At 41.4% G+C, this 24,587-nt stretch overlaps 1 protein-coding gene across 2 annotated transcripts in view; it reads right to left on the bottom strand.

The window, feature by feature from the left end:
- Nucleotides 1-24,587, bottom strand: part of ST3GAL4 (ST3 beta-galactoside alpha-2,3-sialyltransferase 4) — a 122,428-nt gene that overhangs the window by 85,206 nt on the left and 12,635 nt on the right. The gene's annotated exons all lie outside the window — the stretch shown is intronic.

Below are 24,587 nucleotides of genomic sequence, written 5' to 3'. Positions count from 1 at the left end.
TGTGCAGAACCGCCTGGCATATATTATTGAGGCTTGGGAATTCCAAGCAAACAGCTTAGAGGGATCCGTTAAAAAAAAATCTTTGTTTGTTGAACAAGCACTGTTGAATTCTATTTAAAAAAATCAATAAAACATAAATAAAAAAAATCTTGACCAGGCTACTGTTGATAATATTTGTGCCAAGGTTTTGGGAGATATATATAAGGAGGAAAAAGCTACAATCACACATTGCTCCTATAAGCACGAAGCCGAAAGCACCAGCCTGAAGATGACGAATGAGACTTTGTCTAAACGTCACCAAGACACTTCCAATTTGACATGGGAGAAAACCCGAATAACCAAAGACCTACATACAAACACCCGCGAAAACCTCAGAAAACACACACACACACACACACACACACACACACACACACACACACACACACACTATATATATATATATATATATATATATATATATATATATATATATATACTCACTTTGCAGTGTAAACCCCAGTTAGGTTAAAAACAGTATAGCTGCTTGGAAATCATTAACTTTGTGCAAGGTGTTAGGGAAGTTACAGCACTGTCATTATTTCCAATACCCCACATGGAACATATCTGAAGTTGAACTGGATATTTTTTAGAGATAAGGGTTTGCTTTACTTGCAAAATCTTGGGCTTCTTTGAATCGCAAGTGGTATTGTTTGGAGAGTAACTTGTTTCTAACCAACAACGCTGGATCTCAGGCAGTTTCAACAACAGGCTTAAAAGTAGAAAAACCTAGTAATCAAAACTAAAGGATTAAAGCAATAAAAATAGCTTTTGCAGGCAAGAGTCTCTTTTAATGCATCCGTTAGAAATTTCTCCTGCAGGCAAATTTTGGTTACCGTTTCATTTCTCTCCATCTAGGCCTGGGCTGTAAATAAATATTCATTCATTTATTGTGATTATCAAGTGCATTTCTTCGGAGAGCTAAAAACGGCAGCCTCTACTAATTTTATCTCAACACCAATAAGTCTGAGAGGCTGGTCTGACGGAGTGAGGGTGACCCACTCAACTCTTTGCTCGTGTGAGAACTCTAACCTAGAGTTCTACATTCCAACATCTTAATTACGATGCATTCCCATCCTTCATTTAATCAAAGGAGCTGGGGTGGCGCCCTGGTTAGAATGCAGTATTGCACTCTGCCCACTGCCAGGAGTCCGATCCTGACTGGCTCAAGATTGATTCAGACTTCCATCCTTCCAAAGTCAGTAAAATGAGGACCCAGATTGCTGGCAATTTGATGACTTTGTAAACCACTTAGAGAGGCCTGTAAAGCACTATGAAGAAGCATATAAGTCTAAGTGCTATTGCTGTCGCGAAAGGATTTTCGAGTGAAATCAATAAATTAACTGGATTTGCAAATGAGACAACAGATCATTATGAGTCCCAAAAACTGACTTGGATGCTTATTTATTCAGGCAGGCATTGAAGAGGATAATTTCCCCTTTTTTCTTGCAAGAATTCTTTATCTATGATCCAGTTTGCTATCAGCAGGTTTTAAGACCGTGCATTGGAAACAAAGCTTTAAAATAAAGCAGAAACATTTAAACATTTCTAGCCTGTTGAATCACATGGGTTTCATTAACTAATGGGGAAATTATTTGGCTGAAGAGTGGAGCTGAACCAACAACAGCTTGCCTGCAGCTGTAACAAACATGATGTAAAGGGAAATCATTTTCTTTCTTTCTTTCTTTCTTTCTTTCTTTCTTTCTTTCTTTCTTTCTTTCTTTCTTTCTTTCTTTCTTTCTTTCTTTCTTTCGTAAGTGAAATACGAGTCATGCAAAACAGGGCTTGCTTTTCTCAACCCTGAACTTGCTATCCAATTTTCCCCAAGCTAGTACTCCCCAAATGGGTTGGATTTCAAATCCCAGAGTTCTTTAAGCTTTTCATTAAAGAGTCATGTGAATCCACATTGGGAAACTTGGTTGACTGACTGTATTCCGGGGTCCTGAATTCTTGAGAGCCCTTTCTTTCTGTAGCTAAACAATGCCGACACCCCCGTGTGAAGGGAATTAACTTCAGGTAGTCTGTGCCATACAACAGTTTCTTTAGTGACCTTTCAAAGTTACAACGGCACTGAAAAAAGTAACTTATGACCATTTTTCACACAAATGACCGTTGCAGCATCCCCATGATCATGTGATCAAAATGCAGATGCTTGGCAACTGACTCATATTTATGACAATTGCAATGTCCAGGGGTCAGTTGTTTACCTTTTGTGACCTTCAGACAAGCAAAGTCAATGGGAGAAGGCAGATTCTCTTAACAACCATCTTACTAACTTAACAACTTCAGTGATTCACTTAAACACTGTGGTAAAAAATGGTTGTAAAATGAGGCAAAACTCACACAACTTTCCCGCCGAACAACAGAAACTTTGGGCTCAATTCTGGCCGTACGTTGAGGACTACCGTACCTATATAGCCTTAGCAGATCTGGAAATCCCACCAGAGTGTCCACAGTCTGCTCTTGAATCTGTTGTCAATTAGTCCGATTTATCTTAATCTTGAATTCTCAGAGACATTTAAGATGGTAAATAATAACCACCCCAGTTTGTTTGGAGGTTGTATAAATGTTTATAGAAGTATATACCGAGAAGGTTAGATAAACAGAAGTATATTAATCTTATTGTATATAATACAGATAGGGAAATTTGGAGAGAGGAGTTGCTCGGACATTACCCCTGAATTGTATCTGAAGAGGGATGAGAGGGAAGAAAGGAGAGGAGAGAGAAAAGAGTAAAGGAGGGGAGAAGGAAGTAGGAAGGTTGGAGGAGAAGAGGAGAAGTGGGGAGAAAGGGGAGGAGAGTGGTGAAGGAGAGGAGAGGAAGAAGAGGGAAGTAGGGAAGAGAAGAAAGGGAGAAAGAAGGTAGAGAAGAAGGAGTGTGGATACGGTGAAAGGGGAAATGGGCGAGCAACACCAAAAGTCATGTGTATGTATTTATTTCATTTTATTACAAGTATCTTATATATGAATGTAAAAAGAATGCATGTTAACATCTGATAAATATGACGGTATATGTATGGGGGAGAGCTTGGAAAAATAAAAAAATATTAAAAAAAAATAACCACCCCAGTTTGGCTATTTAAGTAACTACATTCAAAATAATTTGGGATCTGGATTTACAGGAATACAGGTAGTCCTCGACTTATTGCTACGCGAAACATTTGCCACGTGACTTTTGCCCCATTTTACAACCTTTCTTGCCACAGCTGTTAAGTGAATCAATGCAGTTGTTAAATTAGTAACACGGTTGTTAAGTGAAACTGGACTCCCCCATTGACCTTGCTTGTCAGAAGGTCACAAAAGGGGAAGCTATGACCCCGGGACACTGCAATCGTCATAAATATGAGTCAGTTGCCACATGTCTGAATTCTGATCACGTGACCTGGGGGGGTGCTCCAAAGGTCATAGGGGTGAAAATCCATCATAAACCATCTTGTAAGTTCGAGCAGTCACTAAGCGAACTGTCCTAAGTCAAGGACCACTTGTATTATTGCTCAATAACCTTGTTGGAGAAGAACAGGAGGTTAAACCCCTGGATGACCTAAACAAAATGCTGGTTCAGAGTCCTTCTTCAAAGCTACCGGGAAAATGTTGACCACTGATCTCAGATACATACCAGTCCAATATCTTTCTCCTATCCACAAACAGAAAGAAGAAAAAAGTATTCTTGCATACAGAATGTCTGTAGAAGAGGCTGCAAGAATGGCCAGAGTCACAATTACTTTTGTATTAACCCTAAAACAGTCGGGGTCACAGCTCTATCATCTTTCCCCAGCATCCGTTACCAGCAGCTCTGTCCTCCAAGACAAGGCTCCATTGTGACATTGCATCTTCCATGTGTAAGCCTCCTGTTTCTCGCTTTCTGTTTTTCTTTTGGTTACAATAAATTCATTGAGGAAGCAACACAGAATCCCTGCACACTGTTGCTTCGTTGGTAGCCCTCGAGGGACACCAGACTAGAAGCATCCCAAATCATCTCTGGCCTAGTTTGAACAATGCCATTTCTTGCTTAAAGGGCCCATGGCTGGCTGGGGAATCTGGGAGTTGAAGTCCACAAGTCTTAGGGTTGCCATGGTTGGGGACCCCTGATTTAGGCTCATTCTGAAATTTCTTTTCTTCCTCTTGGCAGCTGATATATACCATGATATAATTCCACAGTTTATGGCCTCCGGCTTTATTGGTTTATTTATTTGTCCGGTTATTTTATTTTTAACTCTTGCTGTATCTAATATCCTATAGAGCTTGGAGCTGCTTTGCATGACAAATCACAGCAGACAGTCTAAAATATCACATCAACATCATCACTATCATTTACACATCATTTTATATGCTCTTTGCCCTCTGACATTCTGCATAGTCTCCTTTAATCTTCCAGACAGCAAGAGAAAGGCCATGAAATCCTGTGTCCAAGGCTGGAAAAGCACAATAAAAGCCATGTCTTGAGGCATCTCATTGGATTTATGTTCTTGGTTATGTTGTAAATTCAGCTTCTCAATAAAGGCCTTGGATGGATTCACAGGCCTTGGCACTCTAGGCGGCTTTCATTAAATCCAATAAGTAACCAGAAAGCCTGGAATGGATCCATCGGAGAGAAGAAACCGGGGGATACACAACCTCTTCCGTGCTTTATGCATCAGAGCAGTTTGCAAACGATTCCAAGGAGACGCACAAAAAAAATCTCAAGTTATACAGTGAGCAAATTAGCCTAACAGAATGGAAGAGAATGCCAAGCATTTCAGCAACTTAGCAGGTCTCTTGAAGGCCAAAGCAGAATCCAAGCATGAAGAGGGGGGGGGGAACCCAAAATAAAATAGCTGGATATTCTGTGTCTACATTCTGCTTGCAGGTTCAAAGCAAAGGAGAAAAAGCAAACAATTTTGTCTGTTGTATAGAATACTGTACAGCCGAGGTCCTCAACCTTTTGGGCACCAGGGACCGGTTCCGTGGAGAGAGGTTTTTCCATGAACCAGAGGGTGTGTGGTTTCGTGTGCTGCCTGCATCCCGTGGATGGGGCTTTGCTTGTTTCTGCCGACCGATTGCTGGCATGCCGCGGCCCAGTATTGGTCCACAGACTAGGGGTTCGGGACCCTTGCTGTACAGTGTAACAGAGTTGGGAGGGATCTTGAAGTCCAACCCTGCAAAAGCAGGAGACCCTATACCAGTGGTTCTCAACCTGTGGGTCGGGACCCCATTTGGGGTCGAACGACCATTTCACGGGGGTCGCCAAACAAGGCTGTCCGCCATTTTTTTCCCTTTCTTTGGCCACGCCCCTGGCACCCGGTGATGTATAAGTGGTTGGGGGTCACCACAACATGGGGAACTGTATTATGGGGTCGCGGCATTAGAAAGGTTGAGAACCACTGCCCTATACCATTTTAGACAAATGGTTGTCCAATCCCTTCTTAAAAACCTCTGGTGCTGGAGCACCCACAACTTCTGCAGGCAGGCTGTTCCACCTGTTGATGGTTCTCACTGTCAGGAAATTTCTCCTGAGATCCAGGCTGCTTCTCTCTTTGTTCAGTTCCCATCCGTTGCTTCTTGCCTTGCCTTCTGGTGCTTTGGAAGTTAAAATAAAAACCCACTAGCAGCCAAAATTGAGGCAAGCAGAGAGTCTATGCTGCTCTTTTTACAGGCTGTATAAAGTCAGCCTCCAAGCAAACACCTTGCACCCTAGTACCCCCACACACACACACACACACACTCCCCACTCAGAAAGCCTGCGTATCAAAGGGGCCGATCATCAACTGGGTTATCAGAAATACTGGCCTAGAACTGAACAAATGAAATAAAATACACCTGACACTTCAAAGCTTTCCCTACACCCCCTTCTTCTCCTGGTTCTGGGCAGATAACAGCTTGCCTTTATATCTCAGCCAACACTGTAGGGTTCCAGCCACCCTTGTCTCAGCTGCATTCAAGGGAAAGCTACATTTTGAACTTTTATCAGCCGGCCTCAGCCAGAGACACACTGAGGCTACTTTTAATTAAGATGATGCATTGTTTTTGGAGACAAAACAGGGAGGAACCCCACGGTGTCTGCACTTCAGAGCCAAGGGCAAATCAGTATGAAGTGCTGGTATAGGGGAGGGAGGCAAACATCGGCAAGGCAGGGACCATCTGGATACCAAGCTTATTAATAACAGCCAGGGGCTGTGATTTATTTAACTCACAATGGTAACGGACAGTCTGCAGCCAAGGCACCCACTGCAGTGGAAAGAAAAAGGGTTATTCCCATCATCTCCCAGTCCTCAAAACCACTGGGAGTGCTGCCTTGCAGTCTCTTTTCGAGAAGCAACTGTCTGGAAGGCATGTGGGCCATCTTCCATCCTCTCCTTGTCCCAGAGGTTGCAAAAAACTGGTCTGTTCACTGGCTCTTTGTTCTTTGCCGTGGTTATTGGCTCCATTTTTTTTTTTTTTTTTTTTTTTTGTGAAGCCGTCTTCAGTTTGCCATTTCTTCCTCTGAAAGTTGCTGGAAATGTGATTCGTGTTGGGGGGACGAATTCACCTCTATTCATTTATTTCATAATAGTTCTACATCAGTTCTATCTCGGTATGCATGCATTACTTGGGCAAATTGTACTAAAAACCACTGAGCAGTGTTTCCTCTGCTATTGCAAACTTGGTCTCACTGATACACGGTGCCCCGTGCCAGCCGGAAGTATGGAAATCTATTTGAAGACACTTCTAATCATGGAGACCAATTATGGAAAGTTGGATCAGAATATCTCTGTATGAACTTTGGTCTTTTAGAATCTTCCTGGATCGTGGAAACGCCTTCATGGGAACATGAGCAGACTTTGAGCTGGTGTGAGAGATACTTCTTTTTTGGCAACAACCCCATATCCATGAACAGATGCAGATGCAGAAATGATGCTCAGAAAATGTGGCCATTTAGAACGCTAGCCTGCAGAAATGCAGACCTCCCTTTAACTTAATGCAGACCAATTTTTTAACCACAACAAGACCTGAAGACCGACACATTTCATGGTAACAGTTGATCCATTCATACTCCTATTTCACCAGTGCTGAACTCCAAAGCAGAAATGAAGTGGATTAGCACAAAATCAAGCCATTTGCCTGCTACAATTTTACTTGCTTACAACTTTTAAGGAACTAGAAACGCTTAAAGGTCTAATGCCATACAATTAGAGGTGTCCTCTCTGCTTTCTTTCTTGCTGCTCATCTTGCCTGCTGATCAGAGCTGAGCATCAGAACTGTTTCATGTCATATAAGCTTCCTTTGACAGCTCTCACCACAGAAACATCCTCACAGCCAAGTGTTCACGTCATTTGTTTTAGAACACTTCCCGACAGCAAGATGGTTTCTCCCTTAAAAGAACTCAGACTCATTTACATTTTTAGGAAAGGAGAAAAAATAATTTTTGACTTCCACCACCTGGATCCTTCACATCTCTCTCTCTCTCTCTCTCTCTCTCTCTCTCTCTCTCTCTCTCTCTCTCTCTCTCTCTCTCTCTCTCTCTAACAAGGACAGCTATCGTGGAAACAGACTGCTGATTCTTTATTGGCTTTCCAGTAAAAATTCCCCAAAATAAATCTTTTTTAGCATAATCAGTTATTTTTTTTATAAGTGATAAACGTAATTCAGTTACTTAAAAAGCAAACAATGTATACAGCTCTGTTTTCAGTCTTTGGACATTGCCAGATGCAGATGGAGTCCTGATAACATGTTAAGCCAAAAATTAGTAAATCAAAGATGGCTGCTTTAGGAAAAGAACACATTCCTTTCTCATATTTATTGGCACCATCTGGGCTAGTGCGCAAGTTGACTCATTTCCAGAAGGGCAACACAGATTAGGATGCAAAGTTTGAGCCACCTGCCCTCCCCGTATTTGGAAACCGACTTTAGAGATTTCTAATCTTGAGAACCTTCGACCAAAGTTAAATGCAACTTACGCCACAATTCAGCCCAAAGTTTCCATTGCTAAGCAGTGTTAAGTGAGCTGTGCCTCATCTTAGACCTTTTTTGCCATACTTGTTAAGCGAAGCACTGCAGTTGTTAAATGAATCAGGCCGTTGTTAAGCAAATTTGGCTTCCTCCATTGACTTTGCTGGTCAGAAGCTGGGTAGAAAGATTATAAATGGTGATTACTTGACCCCAGAATAATGCAACTGTCATAAATACAGGCCAACTGCCCCAATTTTGATCACATGACTATGGGGAAACGCTGCAGCAGTCGTAAGTGTGGAAAATGGTCATAAATCGCTTTTTCGAACTTGTAACTTCAAACTGTCACTAAATGAATGGTCAAGGACTACCTGGAATGTATTCTGTTAGGTATGCAGCTGATGAAAAATGACAACATAGTTGAATACCAAGCCCGAATATTACCTGTATATTAAATCATTAATCTAAGTAACTCCAACTAAGACAGTGGTTCTCAACCTTTTTAATGCCGTGACCCCAACCGGTCGTAAGTCGAGGACTACTCAACCGGTGCAGCACCGTTTGCAGAATGGGACTTTTGGCAGGCTCAGCAGGGCAAAGACAGCCTGGACAATTCCTATTGGCTTTTGAAAGCCAATAGAATTAGACTCTATTCAAGAGAGTCTCTTCTATTGGCTTTCAAAAGCCAATAGAATAAAAGGGAGTAGCACAGCTAAGGAAAAAGGGGAAAAAATGGTGGACTGCATTGTTTGGCGATCCCCGTGAACTGGTCGTTCGACCCCAAATGGGGTCCCGACCCACAGGTTGAGAACCACTGAACTAAGAGGTTTTTCTTTTTTTTAAAAAAAAAAGCAAAGAACTGAAATTTTGCTCTCAATTGGTTTATTTCTCTCCTCCCTGTTTTTTTTGGGGGGAGAAACCCATTGCTTTCACATGTGGCAGCTAAAATTAAGAAACACTCACCTTTGCTGACAACATCCCAAAATTGGGTAGACTGCTATCAAGATACCCAAATCTTGATGGTGCAGATGCTTGATGTCAATGTAATTTGTTTGGATTTGTGTTATTTCACTGTTTCTCAACCTTGGCAACTTTAAGATATATGGACTGCAACTCCCAGAATTCCCTAGCTGGCTGATGTTTGGCTGCAAAAATTGATGGCCAAATGGACTGCTTTGATTAAAGAAAAGAACACAATTAATTGGTTTCTACTTAGAGAAACTGTTTTTAGACTTTGTGCTTGAAGTGGGAAAAAATGTAACATTGATTTGGTGTTTGGCTGATTAGATGATAAGGTTTGTTGATGTAGAAATGGCTAGTTTGTATTGTTGTATAAAAGTAAAAAGTTGAGGTTTGAAGTTATTCTCTTATTCTACTGCACGACAAGGAGTCGGAAGTCAAAGCGTCTTCTTTCTTTTTCCCTTCTGCCCTACACCTTTCTCTTCCCTTTTTCCTCCCTTCTTTTCCTATTATGTTCTTTTGTATTTTTGTATTTTATGCTAATAAAATTTTGAGGGCTCCTTGGTGTTCTCATCTGAGCTTGCTTGTTTTCTTGCAGATGTTTCATTACCCAAACTAGGTAACATCGTTGGTGATGTTTGGGTAATGAAATATCTGCAAGAAAACAAGCCAGCAAGCTCCGAGAGCACCAAGGACCCCTCATGTCAACGCTGAGCTATAAATATTCCCCTTTATTAGTAATAAAATTTTGAACGGGAAAAGTTGGCGAGATTGAGAAACACTCTGTTACTTCATTTATTCTCTTCCTGCAAGACACATTGGAGCTGTGAAACAAGCAGATTCCCCAGAGAGTGTTAGTAAATCCCCCTCAAGAGAAAACAAGAATTATCTTTTATTTTCTTTTTCAACAGTCTCTGTGTAAACGTGCTGTTAGCAAACACTTCTGCGCTTTATTCTAATGGGCAAAACAGAGCAAGGGTGAGGAAAGGAAGCTTCCCCCCCCCCAGGGGAGAAATTACAAACATCGCATTAATGCAATGATACTTGAACACCCACCAGTTCTGCCTTTGTCACCAAATTACCACTATGTTACTTGCTACCCTTGTGGAGACATCTGACTTTGAATTATGAGATGCCATCTGCCCTTTATTGTATACCATTAAAGCTGTTCCATTCTCAAAGCCATTTGAGTATAACTACTCAGCCACTCCAACTGGATATGTTTTCATGAGCGCACTCTTTGCTACTTGGATAGGTCCTCATTTAGCGCCAAAATTGGGACCGGCAACTTGGTTAAGCGAAGTGGTCACTATGTAAAACTACGGCTGTGCTTACGATTGAACTTCAGCTTTCCTTCGCTTTGCAGACCTGCAAAGGTTATAATTTGCAAGGCCTGGCCATGAAGTTACTTTTCATCATCATACATGTGAACTGTCACTAAATGAGGCAGTCTCTAACTGAGAACTACCGGTATTTGCCTAGTAAGAGCACGATAGAAATGATAAAAAAACGTAACCCACTGCCTACTCAACACCCAGGCCATGGAAAAATTGCAACAGAGGCCCTCAAATATGGGGATATGTTCTGACATTTTTACAAAACACTACCCAGGTGGGTGGGGAGTCATGGCTGGCAAGTTGGGTGAGATAAAACATTGATGATGCTCCTACTGTTCTTCTCTTTAATCTATGGAAGGCTTCACATCTGTCTGTTGCTAATTAGTTTTAGATCCCATCTTTTGCTGAGGAGCTCATGGCAACCTCCCATTTTTCCCCATAGCCACCACTCCTCCAAGGCAGGTTGATGAATTGAAAGACAAGTGAGCTACTTAGTTTCCATGGCTAAGGATGGACCTGTACCCAGCCTTGGCTCTCTGCTCTCTTTCTGTCACCATTTTGTCTCTTTTTCCTGGGCAGGTGGACACCAAGCCAACATTGCTAAGCTGTTGTCACTTGTCATTTTTATTTCCTAAGAAGGCCAGAGAGAGCCCGAAGGATGCCAGAGGCGATATTATAACCATCATAACGTCCTGCAGAGAATAGTCTGCAGCTGACAATCGAAAGGCCAGTAGGAAACACTCAAATTACAGCAGTCAGCTAAAAGGCTTAGAAACCTGTTTTTCCTCTTTTCCATTTGTGACCTCCCACCCATCCTCTCTGGCAGAAGTTACAGGTCTTCTTCTCACAGCTTCTCACAGGGACGAAAGAAAATATCTGCTCCTTGTTGGTTACGTAGCTCCAGGAACTCACAATAAAACCAATTTCACACTGTGTTTCTTACATGCTGTCAAAACCACTGGAGTGTGACAGACATACAAGTAGGGAAGACAATATACTAACAGAATTACAGAGCTGGAAGGGATCTTGGAGGTCTTCTAGTCCAACCCTCCACTCAAGCAGGAAACCCTATAGCATTTCAGACAAAGACAACTTCTTCTTAACAACCTCCAGCGATAGAGCACCCACAACTTCTGGAGGCAAGTCGTTCTATTGATTAATTGTTCTCGCCGTCAGGAAATTTCTCCTTAGTTCTAGGTTGCTTCTCTCCTTGATTAGTTTCCATTCATTGCTTCTTGTTCTTCCTTCAAATGCTTTGGAGCAGGGATCCCCAACTCCCGGGCCACGGACCAGTACCAGTCTGTGGCCTGTTAGGAACTGGGTTGCACAGCTGGAGGTGAGTGGCGGGTGAATGAAACTGCGCATGCGTGGGAACTAGGTTGTGTGCTCCTCCTCCCCTACAGTCGGTAAAAAAATTGTCTGCCACAAAACCACTCTCGGGTGCCAAAAAAGTTGGGGACCACTGCTTTGGAGAATAGGTTGATCCCCTCTTCTTTGTGGCAGCCGAAAGCCTGCTAAAGACTGGAGGATTTACATGACCCTTAAGTAGCCATCAAATGAGCATGACACACCCAAAGCAGCTGGCAGGGAGACCCTTACCGCAAAACCTGGGAATTGCTTCTGTCTATTAACTGGAAAATTCTTTTCCTGACTCAAGATACAGCTCACCCACAGATCTAGAAGCCAGCATTTCAGCTACTGCTTCTCTCAAATTGATCAAGATTGTGCCGCTGTTAAACGTTGTCCAAAACTTCTATCACGCTTCACATCTGCTTTGATTGCAATCTAGGCTTTCCACTCTCTTAACTCTTAACTCCAAAATTGCCTATTTGGTAAAAGATTCACAGATGTGATATGGCCAAATACTTATGTATATTGCAGACTAGAATAAAGCCTTAGAAAATGTGCTAGAAGATTTGAATACTACGTTAAACACCAGTCGAAGCACATGTACAGATCTATGTTTCAAGGGTTTCAGTTCAAGCCTGTGGCCCTTCTGAGTCAACAGATATTTTGCTATTCTCTTCAGGGCTGTGGGAGACATCTGGGACGTGTTGACTTAACAATCCGCTCAAGCGTGGAAACTGCTGATTCTCATCTCCCCAATATGGTTCCTAGTCATTACTACAGCAAGAAATTTTTTTTTAAAAAATAATATTACCAGACTACTTAATATCGTATCAAGCTGGTGCAAACCATTGTCTTAATTTATTTTTATTATTATTATTATAAATATTGTATTAATTTTCTATTTTTACAATCAAGTGTTTAGTAGACAACGTGAGGACTGAGTCCATTTGTAATTCCGTGGTACATATAAGCTTCTTCAAACTAAATCCAATATTACACCCTCCAATACATCCTCTCTTCCTCCAGGAATAGACATTTTCCCACACTAAGCAAATACAATTCTTATTGCTGTTAATAAATATACAGTTGAATATCAGCATTTGTTACAGTTTTCTAACAGCATCAATAATATCAGTTTAGAATATCTTTTTTAACCAAAACATATCTTAATTGCATTTGCAACTATTATGTACAACCTGGAAACAAACATTCCCTGTAGCCCCAGCTATCATGAGAATGCAACATCTAAAGGTTTATGGAGATTCTCTATCATCCTGGTCACGAATTGAAGAAGCTGCTTGGATGAGAAGCGAAATGTTTTCAAGGAAAAAAAACCCCAGAAAATCCACTTGTCTTTTGAAAAGCATCTTTGGGACAATATCTGGAGGCTCACTGATTCTCTGTTCATGTAGTCAAACATTTTCAGTGGAAGAGGAAAAGTTTATTTATTTGATTTTCATCCTGCCTTATTATTGTATATAAATAACTCTAGGCCAGTGGTGGCGAACCTGTGGCACGCGTGCCAGAGGCGGCACTCAGAGCCCTCTCTGTTGGCACGTGCGCCGCTGCTGCCGCCAGCAGCAGTTCCATCAGGCTGCCACTGCTGCCCGGAGCAGGAGCCCCGCCCAACACAAAGAAAGCAAAGTGGCTGACTCGAGTACAAATGGTAGAGTAGAGGTCGCCAACCATGATTGGCAGACTGGAAGAAAAGGGAAGGGGAAGCATTTTACCTGCGTGCGTATGTGCACGGGGCCGCGAGCATACATGCGCTGCATTTGGGCCTGCATGATACTAGCCGTACCCCATTCTTGCATGGTGCAGTGCCTTGTATCTGCATCTTGCGGTGCGGCGGCAGGCATTTTTGCACCTTGCGGCACGGTGGCCCATTTTTGCGCCCCTGGTTTTTGCGTGCCAGAGGCAGCACTCAGAGGCACCTCCCTGCTCCCCCCTGAAGACACCATATGCTGATGTGCCCCTGCCACTTTGCAATAAGTGGGTTTGGGGTTGCGGTTTGGGCACTCGGTCTCTAAAAGATTCGCCATCACTGCTCTAGACAATGAACATACCTAGTAATCCTTCCTCCTCCTATTTTCCCCACAAGAACAACCCTGTGAGGTGGGTTGGGCTGAGAGAGAGTGACTGGCTCAAAGTCACCCAGATGGCTTTTACGGTTATGGTGGGACTAGAACTCACATTCTCCTAGTGACTGGCCCAAAGTCACCCACCTGGCTTTCATGCCTAAGGTGGGACTACTAAGTCTCCTGATTTGGCACTTTAACCACTAGACTAAACTGCCTCTTTAAATATAGTAATACATTTTCATTTTATTTATTTATTAGATGTGTGTGCCATTCAGCTTTTGTGGATCCTGTTTTTGTTTTTCTGCCAGTTGGCTGTTTATTTTTAGTACTGCTACTTATCCCGATTTTGCAATTTTGATCGTTGTCACTGATCTTCTGGCTACGCTCTAGGGAAGGCAGAGTCAGAGAGCTGGCAATAAGTAAATGGGCAATAAATAATTATTTGAGTAACTGCCTATGAAGGGAGGGAGCATTACATCTGATCAGCAAAGAGATTAAGGAATTATTTAAAAGGCATCGTAGAGGCAATATCCTTTAAGCGTTTAGCATAAAAAGCATACTTGTTGCATTTATAGCCCATTCCCCCCTGGGAATTCAAGGCAGCATATATACACTGCAACCTGCCCACCGCTACACAGCAAACATCCAGAAACTTTGTCCAACAACATCCCTGAGCCGGATTAAGTGGTGAGATAACAGCTGGTCCAAAGTCAGCCAAGATGTTTCATGATCAAGTGAAAACAAGAACTGGAATCTGTCCCCAGTCTTACTCCAACATTACACAAAGACTCCTATCTTTGTTTGTTTTCTAATGAGGCGATCAGCAGGCACTATTTTGCCTCACTGTCTATGAGAATTTGGTCACCGGTATTCTAGCTGGGAAATGGAGGAAATACTATCAACCAGGACCCCAATTTTCTGAAAAGAGGAGGAAGAAACAAGCAACGTGTGCTGATTTTCTCCCAAATATCCAAAGCTCCTTCACCAAGGTCCAAGGAGGATCAGTGTTAACTCTCTACCATTTTGTGGCTGAGTATAATTCAGGATGAGACTCTTGAATTCCTTTTCTAATTTGGTAAACCCACCCACCCCTCTGAATTGCTTTTTCTTGCTAGCCATGACTGCATTTACCTAACACACTCAAGTTAAACCAAGTGAACTGCATTAGGGCTTAGCAAGACAGGTGAACGCAACCACAAAGTAAGGTAAAGAGGGAGGGAGGGAGGAAGGAAGGAAGTCTTATAGAACTTATGATGAGAAACAGAAGCAAAAAGAATACCCTGCACGTTTTTATGACCTTCATCTTAATTTCAGACAATTCAGGTCCAGGATCGTTCCAAGCAACACAACTGCAGCACTCATTCCAGACTTTGTAACTAACTAATCTAAAAGCTACACTGTGCCAACTGCAAAAAGGCATTCTCCGTCACTGCTATTTGTTTAGGGAGGAGCCTTGAACAAGGCTATCTGGCTTCTGCTATTTGTTGTTTTCTTATCATTCATCTCCACCAACCTGACAGCCCCTTCCTTAGCAACTGAAAAATTACTATACAGTAACAACGACATGTAGCTCTCACCATTTGGCCCCCTGAACTTCCTCTAAACTTTTTTTTTTTCTTCTTCTTCTTCTTCTTCTTCTTCTTCTTCTTCTTCTTCTTCTTCTTCTTCTTCTTCTTCTTCTTCTTCTTCTTCTTCTTCTTCTTCTTCTCCTTCTCCTCCTCCTCCTCTTCCTCCTTCTTCTTCTTCTTCTCCTTCCCTCCCCCTCCTCCTCCTCCCCCTCTTCTTCTTCTTCTTCTTCTTCTTCTTCTTCTTCTTCTTCTTCTTCTTCTTCTTCTTCTTCTTCTTCTTCTTCTTCTTCTTCTTCGTCTCCTTCTCCTTCCCTCCCCCCTTCTTCTTCTTCTTCTTCTTCTTCTTCTTCTTCTTCTTCTTCTTCTTCTTCTTCTTCTTCTTCTTCTTCTTCTTCTTCTTCCTCTTCTTCTTCTTCTTCTTCCTCTTCCTCCTCCTCCTCCTCTTTCTTCCTTTCTATAGCAGATTTTTGATTACAGAATGCCAACTCACAAAGGTCACACAAACTATACCAAAAGTGAAGCCTTTGACAGAATTCTGGGAGCAAATTTAACGAGTCTTTTTTTTTTTCTAACTATCTCTCAATGGACTTCGCCTGATGACCAATAAGCATTATTACAGAAGCACTGTAAGGAAAGAAGGAGCTGAAATGCTATGCAAAGTTATACATCTGAAGTCGTGTGGGTTTGATGCTTCTTCCTGATGTTTTAAGGTGGCCTTTTTCCAGGCTAATCTCCTGCAGAGGAATTGGAGCCTACGTACTTTGGAGCTGAAGCCTACCACAACTGAAGATACCAGATGAGGGAAGTTGGTCTTTAAAAAAAAAGATCCACAAACAGAACCAAGGAGACATTTCTTGACAGGCAGAACAATTAATCAGTGGAACGACAGATGTTGTGAATGCTCCAACACTGGAAGATTTTAAGAAGAGATTGGACAACCATTTGTTTTAAATGGTATAGGGTTTCCTGCCTGAGCAGGGGGTTGGACTAGAAGACCTCCAAAGTGCCTTCCAACTTTATTATTTTGTTATTCTGCTTCTTTCTAATTCTGTTGTAATCAAGCTTAGGGAACATTCTGATGCAACATTTATCAGTGGGCAAGCAGAGATACTATGCACCACCCCTTTTGATCTCAGGAAGTGGGTGAGAAGGTGGTACAGTAACTGACAAAGCAAAGATATTGTTGTGTTCCTATCAGCTACATTACCCTCTACAATATCCTTCTCATCTTTCCTATTAACTCTTTCTTTAGCATCTTGTGACTATTATTTTGTTTTTTGCATCTCATGATTTATGTTGATTGCTTTTATTTAGTATCTTATGACTATCACTGAGTGTTGTCTCTTATGATTTATGATGATTGTGTCATGATTACAATCATGATTTATCACTTGTTGCTTGTATGTACACTGAGAACTTCTGCACCGGAGACAAATTCCCTTGTGCGTCCAACACACTTGGGCAATAAAGAATTCTGTTCTATTCTAATTTAGACACAGAGCTAAACCATAAACTACATGATTCCAAACTACAGGGTCTCGCTTCAGACCAACTGGAAACCAAACCAGCCCCATTACAGGAAAGTGAATGCAGCTTGACATTGGATGAACTCAGTTTCTCAGGCCACCCAATCAGTTTGTCTCACTAACCATCCTGCCCTAAAGGACCTGAAGGATTCCTATAAGAACTCCAGCAGACTTCAAGGGCATCCTAGCTTGGGGTGGTGAAGATGTAAGGATGCCTCCAAGACGGAGAAGTGGATGCCGTGAGGAGCCAGAAAAACCTCCAAACAAAAGCTGCAGATGTTAATAATTATGTCATAAGAACCTCACCCAGCCAGAGAGAAGAATTCCATTAAGATGAGATCAAATTCAGCCAACAGTTTTAGAACAAGGAAGAAAAGGCAGGCTTGTTTATAGAAGGCCTGACATAAAATATCTCCCCTTAGAAAACAAAACTGTCAGAGGAAAGTTTGCGAGGTGCGCAATTGCTCAAGTTAGTTTCACATGTTCTACTGTTTAGCAAAGAAGGGTGTGCTCGCAAGATGGCAGGACCAGAGGAGAAAAACATGATCCTCTTTTTCCACTCGTCGTGATCTGGCAACACGCAGCCAAAGAAGAACCCAGCAGAGTTCTCAGAATTAAGAGAAGCAGCTGTGATTCTATTACTAGGTTTACTCGTTCTCCACACATGCAGATTAAACAGAAAGAGGGAAAGAAAGAGCATGTATTATACACGTGGTCATCCTGCCTTTAATTCAACAAGAATGGAGTAGCACCAGGAGTAGTACCATGTTACACTACATCAGGGGTCTTCAAACCTGGCCCTTTTATGACTTGTAGACTTCAACTCCCAGAATTCCTCCTGGCTGAGTCATAAAAGGGCCAAGTTTGAAGACCCCTTGTTGTTAATTGCGAAGTCGTGTCCGACCCATCGCGACCCCATGGACAATGTTCCTCCAGGTCTTCCTGTCCTCTACCATCTTCTGGAGTCCATTTAAGTTCACACCTACTGCTTCATTGAAGACCCCTGCACTACATTAATCCAGAACGGATTAATCTGAAGAAAACATTGGGATCCTAGACAGCTTTCTCCAAACTAGATATTTTCCAGGCGCATCAATGTCTCTTCCCAGACTTCTCAGCAACTGGCTGTGTTGTCTGAGGAATTCTGGGATGGGCAACTTCAGGTAGTTCTCAACTTACAACAGTTCACTTTAGTAACCATTCAAAGTCACAACGGCACTGAAAAAAGTGTCTTATGACCGTTTTGCACGCTTACGACCGCTGCAGCATCTCCATAGTCACGTGGTCAAAATTCTGATGCTGGGCAACAGACTCATATTTACGACGGTCGCAGCGTCCCGGGATCATGTGATCCCCTTGTGCAACCTTCTGACAAGCAAAGTCAATGGGGGAAGCCAGATTCACTTAACAACTGTGTTACTAACAACTGCAGGGATTCACTTGACAACTGTGGCAGGAAAGGTCGTAAAATGGAAAGGTCATAAAACGTTTCACTTAGCAACAGGAATTTCGGGCTCAATTGTGGTTGTAAGTTGAGGACTACCTCTATGGCCCCTTCATGACCTTCAGCCAGGGTCAAGAATTTTGGGTGTTGACGTCCACAGATGCCAAAGGGGCTATAGTTGCCCAACCCTGGTGTAGAACAAGGCTATCAATGCATGCTACGCAATGATGGAAGCATTACATCCTCTCAGTTTGTTTAGTTTGTGATTAGTGTGATGAATATACTTATTCATCATAGGAGGGGTCCCAACTGTTCTGGGCTGCTGGCAAAACAATAGCTAGGAAGCCAACAGTTCCCAGTCAGGTTTCACCGCTATTTCTTCTTATCTCTGCAAATCTTCCCACCCATCAGATGCCTCCTCTTATTCTATTTATTTTTCATCCAGGCAGATGGGCACAGTTCCAAACAAAGCCCTGGGATTCATCTATCTAGTTTAAGGAAGCCTATTTGGGTCAAAGGCATTCTTATAATAACAAAACTGGCACTGGAGGCTCGCCCAGAGTTTAGTAGCATGCCAGCTTCTCTTTCCTCCCCCCTTGAATTTTTAATGCAAAATGTCAGACCGGTCAAAGTATTTAACATTACAGCTTTGCATTGCGTGCAAACCCCAAAACCTGTCCAGCAACCAACAATAGACCATTTCTTGACTCAGCTTTATAAGCTACCTCAACCTACTATGACTGACTTCCCATGTCAGGCTAAGCCACAGGTCATGTAATGCCGGCTTACTGATTAAGCAACGATTGCTGAATTCTCCAAATACTACAAATGTAAACCTTTCCCCACTGCCAATCCGGGTTAGATCGGCAGTTGGAAATGACAGAAGCAAGGTAGAGGAAGCTCTTAGGCTATTATTGTTGGGATAGGATGAGACAAGAAAACGGGAAATGTGTTACATGAAAAATACCTTACGCCTTTTTTAGTTATTTAATTAGAGCAGCAGAATTGGAACAAACTAGGTTGGCTGACTTATGTAACAAATGACTTGTCAAACACTACCTTAATCTACTATGATTCTCTTTGCTTTTCTTAGCGACACCCATCTCTTCCATTTTCATGATCTTCCTCCCATATCTGCAACAACCTCTATCCAAACCAGGGACCTTTTTGTAATCAAATTTTGCCTGCTCTAACAAGATTAAATCTCATGGGCAGCACCAGGCAATCGCTAAACTCATTCGGATGCAAGATAAAAACAGAAAGAAAAGGCAGGCATCCTTCAACTGGACATTTTTCAAAAGGAGCTTATATTTAGTGCATCCCAAAGTTTGGTACTATAAAACAATAAAAAAAAAACTATTCAAATTTTTCCAGACTAGGAAAGCATATTCTGTTTACAACAGAAGACTTATAATGTAAGAAAGCAGAAGAGAGAGAAAAAAACTTCTTAAGGACCAGCTAGAGCAGTGGTTCTCAACCTGTGGGTCGGGACCCGCCATTTTTTTCCCCTTTTCTTTGGCCACGCCCCTGGCACCCAGTGATGTATAAGTGGTTGGGGGTCACCACAACATGGGGAACTGTATTATGGGGTCGCGGCATTAGAAAGGTTGAGAACCACTGAGCTAGAGGAAAAAATTTATTTCTCACAACTATTGAAGTTGGGCTCGCTGAATATATGTGATTCAAAATTTTCTCCCAGGCAAAAACAAAAAACAAATTTAAGAGTGAAAAGTCTATTTTTCAATGATTCAGCCATCAATAGCTGTTTTGGCTGAGATCACTTTGAAGGAGGAGAACATGGTAGGAGAACGGGAAATATGCTTCTATTGCCAAACTTTTTCTTCTGGGAATTTGGTCTACACAGTAATTGGCTCTTGAATAGCACTTTCCTCTAAGCATCGCAAATGCATTACAAGCAATTGTGTATTAAGTCTCAAAAGTCCCAGGTGGCAAATAGATCATGGAGGAGAGGAGATTACAGGCCAGAGCAAAGTTGGTGTGAAAAAGCTTTTTGAAAAGACTTCTCTTTAGCTTCTTGATGCACTGGGAGGACATTCCCCAGAATCCCAGAGTCAGCCTAGGAATCTGGATACCAGAATCTCAGTTTACCTGGCTAGCCCCAGGATGGGGAAGCCAACTTTTAGACAGCTACTGGTTGCAGAAGAAGACTCAGTCAAAGCCAAAAATGTGTCACTCCAATAAAAGAACCATAGTTTAAACCATTCAAAATCTTCATGGCTGGAGTTGGCAAGCTTTCAGATGTTTTTGGGAAGTAACCAGGCAATGCATACATGCTGTTAGGCATGAAGAATCAAGACCACGTGTTAAGTTCCAGTTAAGCTAATTTATTAGTCATGCCTATACACAAGAATCTAGTCAACTAATGGTCAGCACTAAATTGGTCCTATATAAGAGTTAATGGAATTCAAAAGAGGATGGACTTGAAGCACTTGTGGGAACGAAATGACTCCAAGCTAGTTGCTCTCTTGACTCTGCCCCCAAGCTCTGCTTTTCTCTCTCCTACACATACATATATACATGTGTGTTTATGTGAGACTTGCGTGTGTGTGTGTTTATCTATGAGAGATTGACGACTAAGGAGATCCAGGTTAGCCTTTCCTTAGACTCAGAAGCTAACTTCTGTGACTTTGGATCACTTACACTCCCTCAACCCTAGACTGGGAAATGATAAAACCTCTTATCAACTTCTACTAGCCGGTCCATAATCTTCAATGAAAAGGTTTCCAACCTGTAATAGATCCATTCTGAGGATAATAATCACTCATACATCTTCACTAGGACACTGTCTTAAGTACAAAAACTTGAATTGTGGCCCCCAGCCTGGAAATATTTCTGAAGGCCAAAGCTATCCATGCCTCCTAATCGTACCAGCTGTTTCTTATGCTTCTGAATAGTGTCGCCAGGAATTCGAGTGGAAAAATGGTATTCTTCCACTTATGACCTGCCTCTCAGTTTTTCAATGCAACATCGGCTGTGGCAACTAATTAAACATTTTCAGTCTACTGTGTGTTTTCGTTAAGCCTTATTAAGAAGTTGGAATCAGCAGCCAGAGAAAACAGTCACAGATATATTGGGAATTTGCTGACTTTGCCATATATTCGGAGCTATTTTCTTAGCAATGACCCATTATCTGACCTCAGATTTGTCTTCCTATTTTTGTCTTCCTTTGTGATAGCAAGCCATGAGAGAATTATAAACTGATTTAAGCACAACCATATTCTGCCATCTTGAATTTGGGCTCACCTGTGGTTGTAAATCAAGGACCACCAGTATATCAAAGAGCTATTGAAACCCATCTCCCCAAAGCATTTATAGGTATTAAGAGATTGTGCAAGTAATGTACCGTGTTTCCCCAAAAATAAGACCGGATCCTATGTTAATTTTTGCTCCAAAAGATGCATTAGGGTTTGTTTTCCGGTTAGGGCTTATATTTGGGGAAATATGGTACTAAACGCGTCGGTCTGGCTGACGGATCTTAACTGGGGCTTATTTTTGGGGTGGGACTCATATTACGAGCATCCTGAAAAAAAATGCTAGGGCTTATTTTCCGGTTGGGTCTTTATTTTCGGGGTACACGGTAGTACAAGATGAAAATGCAAGATTAGGGAACAAGACTAAATCCTATCATGCTTACTTTGTTATAAGCATGAGTCATCATGATAGCAACCTGAACCCAAGTTGCATATGATTGTTCTGACTTTTACAAAAGGCCTTCGCAACCATTGAAAACAACCTGTATTCTTCTTTTTAGAAAGAAAAAAAATATCCACTCAGTCTCTTAAGTTACTATCTTCCCATGACATTTAATGCACACAATTTCCTTATTATATTCTCTTTTGCAGAAGAGTCAGACAGGCTTCCAAAAACCAGGAAACGTAAATCTGTCAGTTCTAATATTGCATCTGATATTCTAATATATGAGGTGGGGTCTGTTTGATCTGCACTGGAATGCTACAGAGGACAGAGATGATGCAACCTCTGATTTCTCACGGAAAGGAAATAATAGTCAATGAAACTCAGTCAATTTTTTCAAGAATGAGATGGTTCTTGTGCTTATCCATTTAAGCAAGGAATGAGAGAAAAAATGCTAGTGGTGATATTTTTTAGAGACAGCACTCTAGGGAAATGTGTTTTCAAGAGTAGACCACTTCTTTCTCAGATCATTGCTCGAAATTGAATTTTTGACCCAGAGATTACAGACAACAGAAAAGAATAATTGTACATTAAAGTCAGCTTTTCCCAGCTTTGGGTCCAACGACAGAACTGAAAATTTTGCTTAATTTTCTCACATATTCTGAATGAATATGGGAGAAGCTGCAATGCAATGGATAATAATAATAATAATAATAATAATAATAATAATAATAACAACAACAACAAAACAACAACAACAAAATAATATAACATAACATAACATAACAATGTAATAATAATATAATCATCATCATCATCATTAGATACACAGCTGGAATAGTAGACTGGACTCAAGCAGAACTAAAAGCAATGGATAGGAAGACCAGAAAAATAATGACAATGAATCATGCCCTTTATCCACGCAGTGACATTGACAGACTATATCTACCAAGGCAAATAGGTGGGCATGGAATGCTGCAAGTACATCAGATGGTTGAAGAAGAAAAAATAGCTTCGGAAGAATATCTGAAGAACAATGATAAAGATCACTGAAATTAGTATATCAGGAAGGCTTACTGACTACTGGAGAGACCAAACTGGCCTACAAGAAAGACCAAATGAAGAACAGAATAGAGGCATGGGAAGACAAAGCACTACATGGCCAGTACATTAAAAAAAATCACTGGGAAAGCAGATAATAAAAAGACCTGGCAATGGCTAACAGCAGGAAAATTGAAGAAAGAGACCGAGGGATTAATTCTGGCTGCACAAGACCAAGCCTTAAGGACAAATGCATATAAAGTCAAAATTGAGAAGACAGCAACAGACGGTAAGTGCCGCCTATGCAAAGAAGCTGAAGAAACAGTGGACCACCTGGTAAGCTGCTGCAAGAAGATCACACAGACTGACTACAAGCAGCAGCATGACAAAGTAGCAACAATGGTGCATTGGAAGATCTGCAAGAAATATCATTTGCCTGTAAGTAAGAACTGGTGGGATCATAAAATAGAGAAAGTCATAGAAAATGATAAAATTAAACTGCTCTGGGACTTCAGAATTCAAACAGACAAGCACCTGCAACATAACACCCCAGACTTAACAATTGTCGATAAGAAAGACAAAAAAGTCTGGATAGTGGACGTGGCAGTGCCTGGAGACAGTAGAATAGAAGAGAAAGAACTGGAGAAGATAACAAAATACAAAGACCTACAAATAGAAATAAAAAGACTGTGGCAAAAGCAAGCAAGGGTAGTACCAATAGTCATAGGCGCCTTGGGTGCAATCCCAAAACAACTGGAGCACCACTTGAACACCATTGGCATTGACAAATTTGCCATTAGTCAATTGCAAAAGGCGGCCTTACTAGGGACTGCTTCCATCCTGCGACGATACCTGTAATACCATCAAACATCCACATCTGCCTATCACAGGTCCTTGGTAAAAGGCCAAATCCAGTCTGAACATCTGGCTGACTGTGCAATGATCCATAATAATAAAAAAGTTGGAAGGGACCTTGAGATCATCTAGTCCAACCCCCTGCTCAGGCAAGAAACCCTATACCATTTCAGACAAACAATCTCCATAGAGGGAAGAGTTTCAGGAGGAAGTAATGTTGCAACACAATGACCCAGAAGCGTTCCAGCTTTCTAAAATCTAACAAAAGTATGTGACATAAACTTTAGGAAGAGCTTTTGAAAAATGGGGTGTTTTATCGAATCTGTTTGTTGTGTGTTTGTTTCTGCGTATAGATGTTTGGCTGCCCTTTTAAAGGGTTGATTGAAACAATACACGGAAATTAAAAGCATTCACATATTTTAAATAAGCAAATAAACAACACGAGCAACTTTAATCAAATGTTACCAAGCGGCTGTATATATACCTTTCCAAGTTCAAAGAAAACTTAAAACTGTTTCCAAACATCCTTTATCCTACTTGAAAAGATTCTTCTGATAGGATACCATCCAAACTGCCTGAAGGAAGAGTGGGATTCAATGAAATGATTAAAACATTGCTTTTTTAATATATATATATATATTAACCCTTTATCAGTGAGCATAAACGGCCAACATTTCCATGTATTAGTTGTGAATTTATATACTGCTTTAATCAAGGTCACTCTAAGAGTGTACAAAATTAAAGCTGCAAACAATGCAGGAATAACAGGAGCACACACTAACAGAACTTCAACATATGATTACGGTAAAAGGTATAATTCATATAAT

This window comes from Crotalus tigris, unplaced genomic scaffold (genome assembly GCF_016545835.1).
Source record: "Crotalus tigris isolate CLP2741 ecotype Arizona unplaced genomic scaffold, ASM1654583v1 scf7180000018825.4774228, whole genome shotgun sequence".
Classification (NCBI taxonomy): Eukaryota; Metazoa; Chordata; class Lepidosauria; order Squamata; family Viperidae; genus Crotalus; species Crotalus tigris.
The sequence above is the reverse complement of the archived record's forward strand: the minus strand, read 5'-3'. Positions and strand labels throughout refer to the sequence as shown.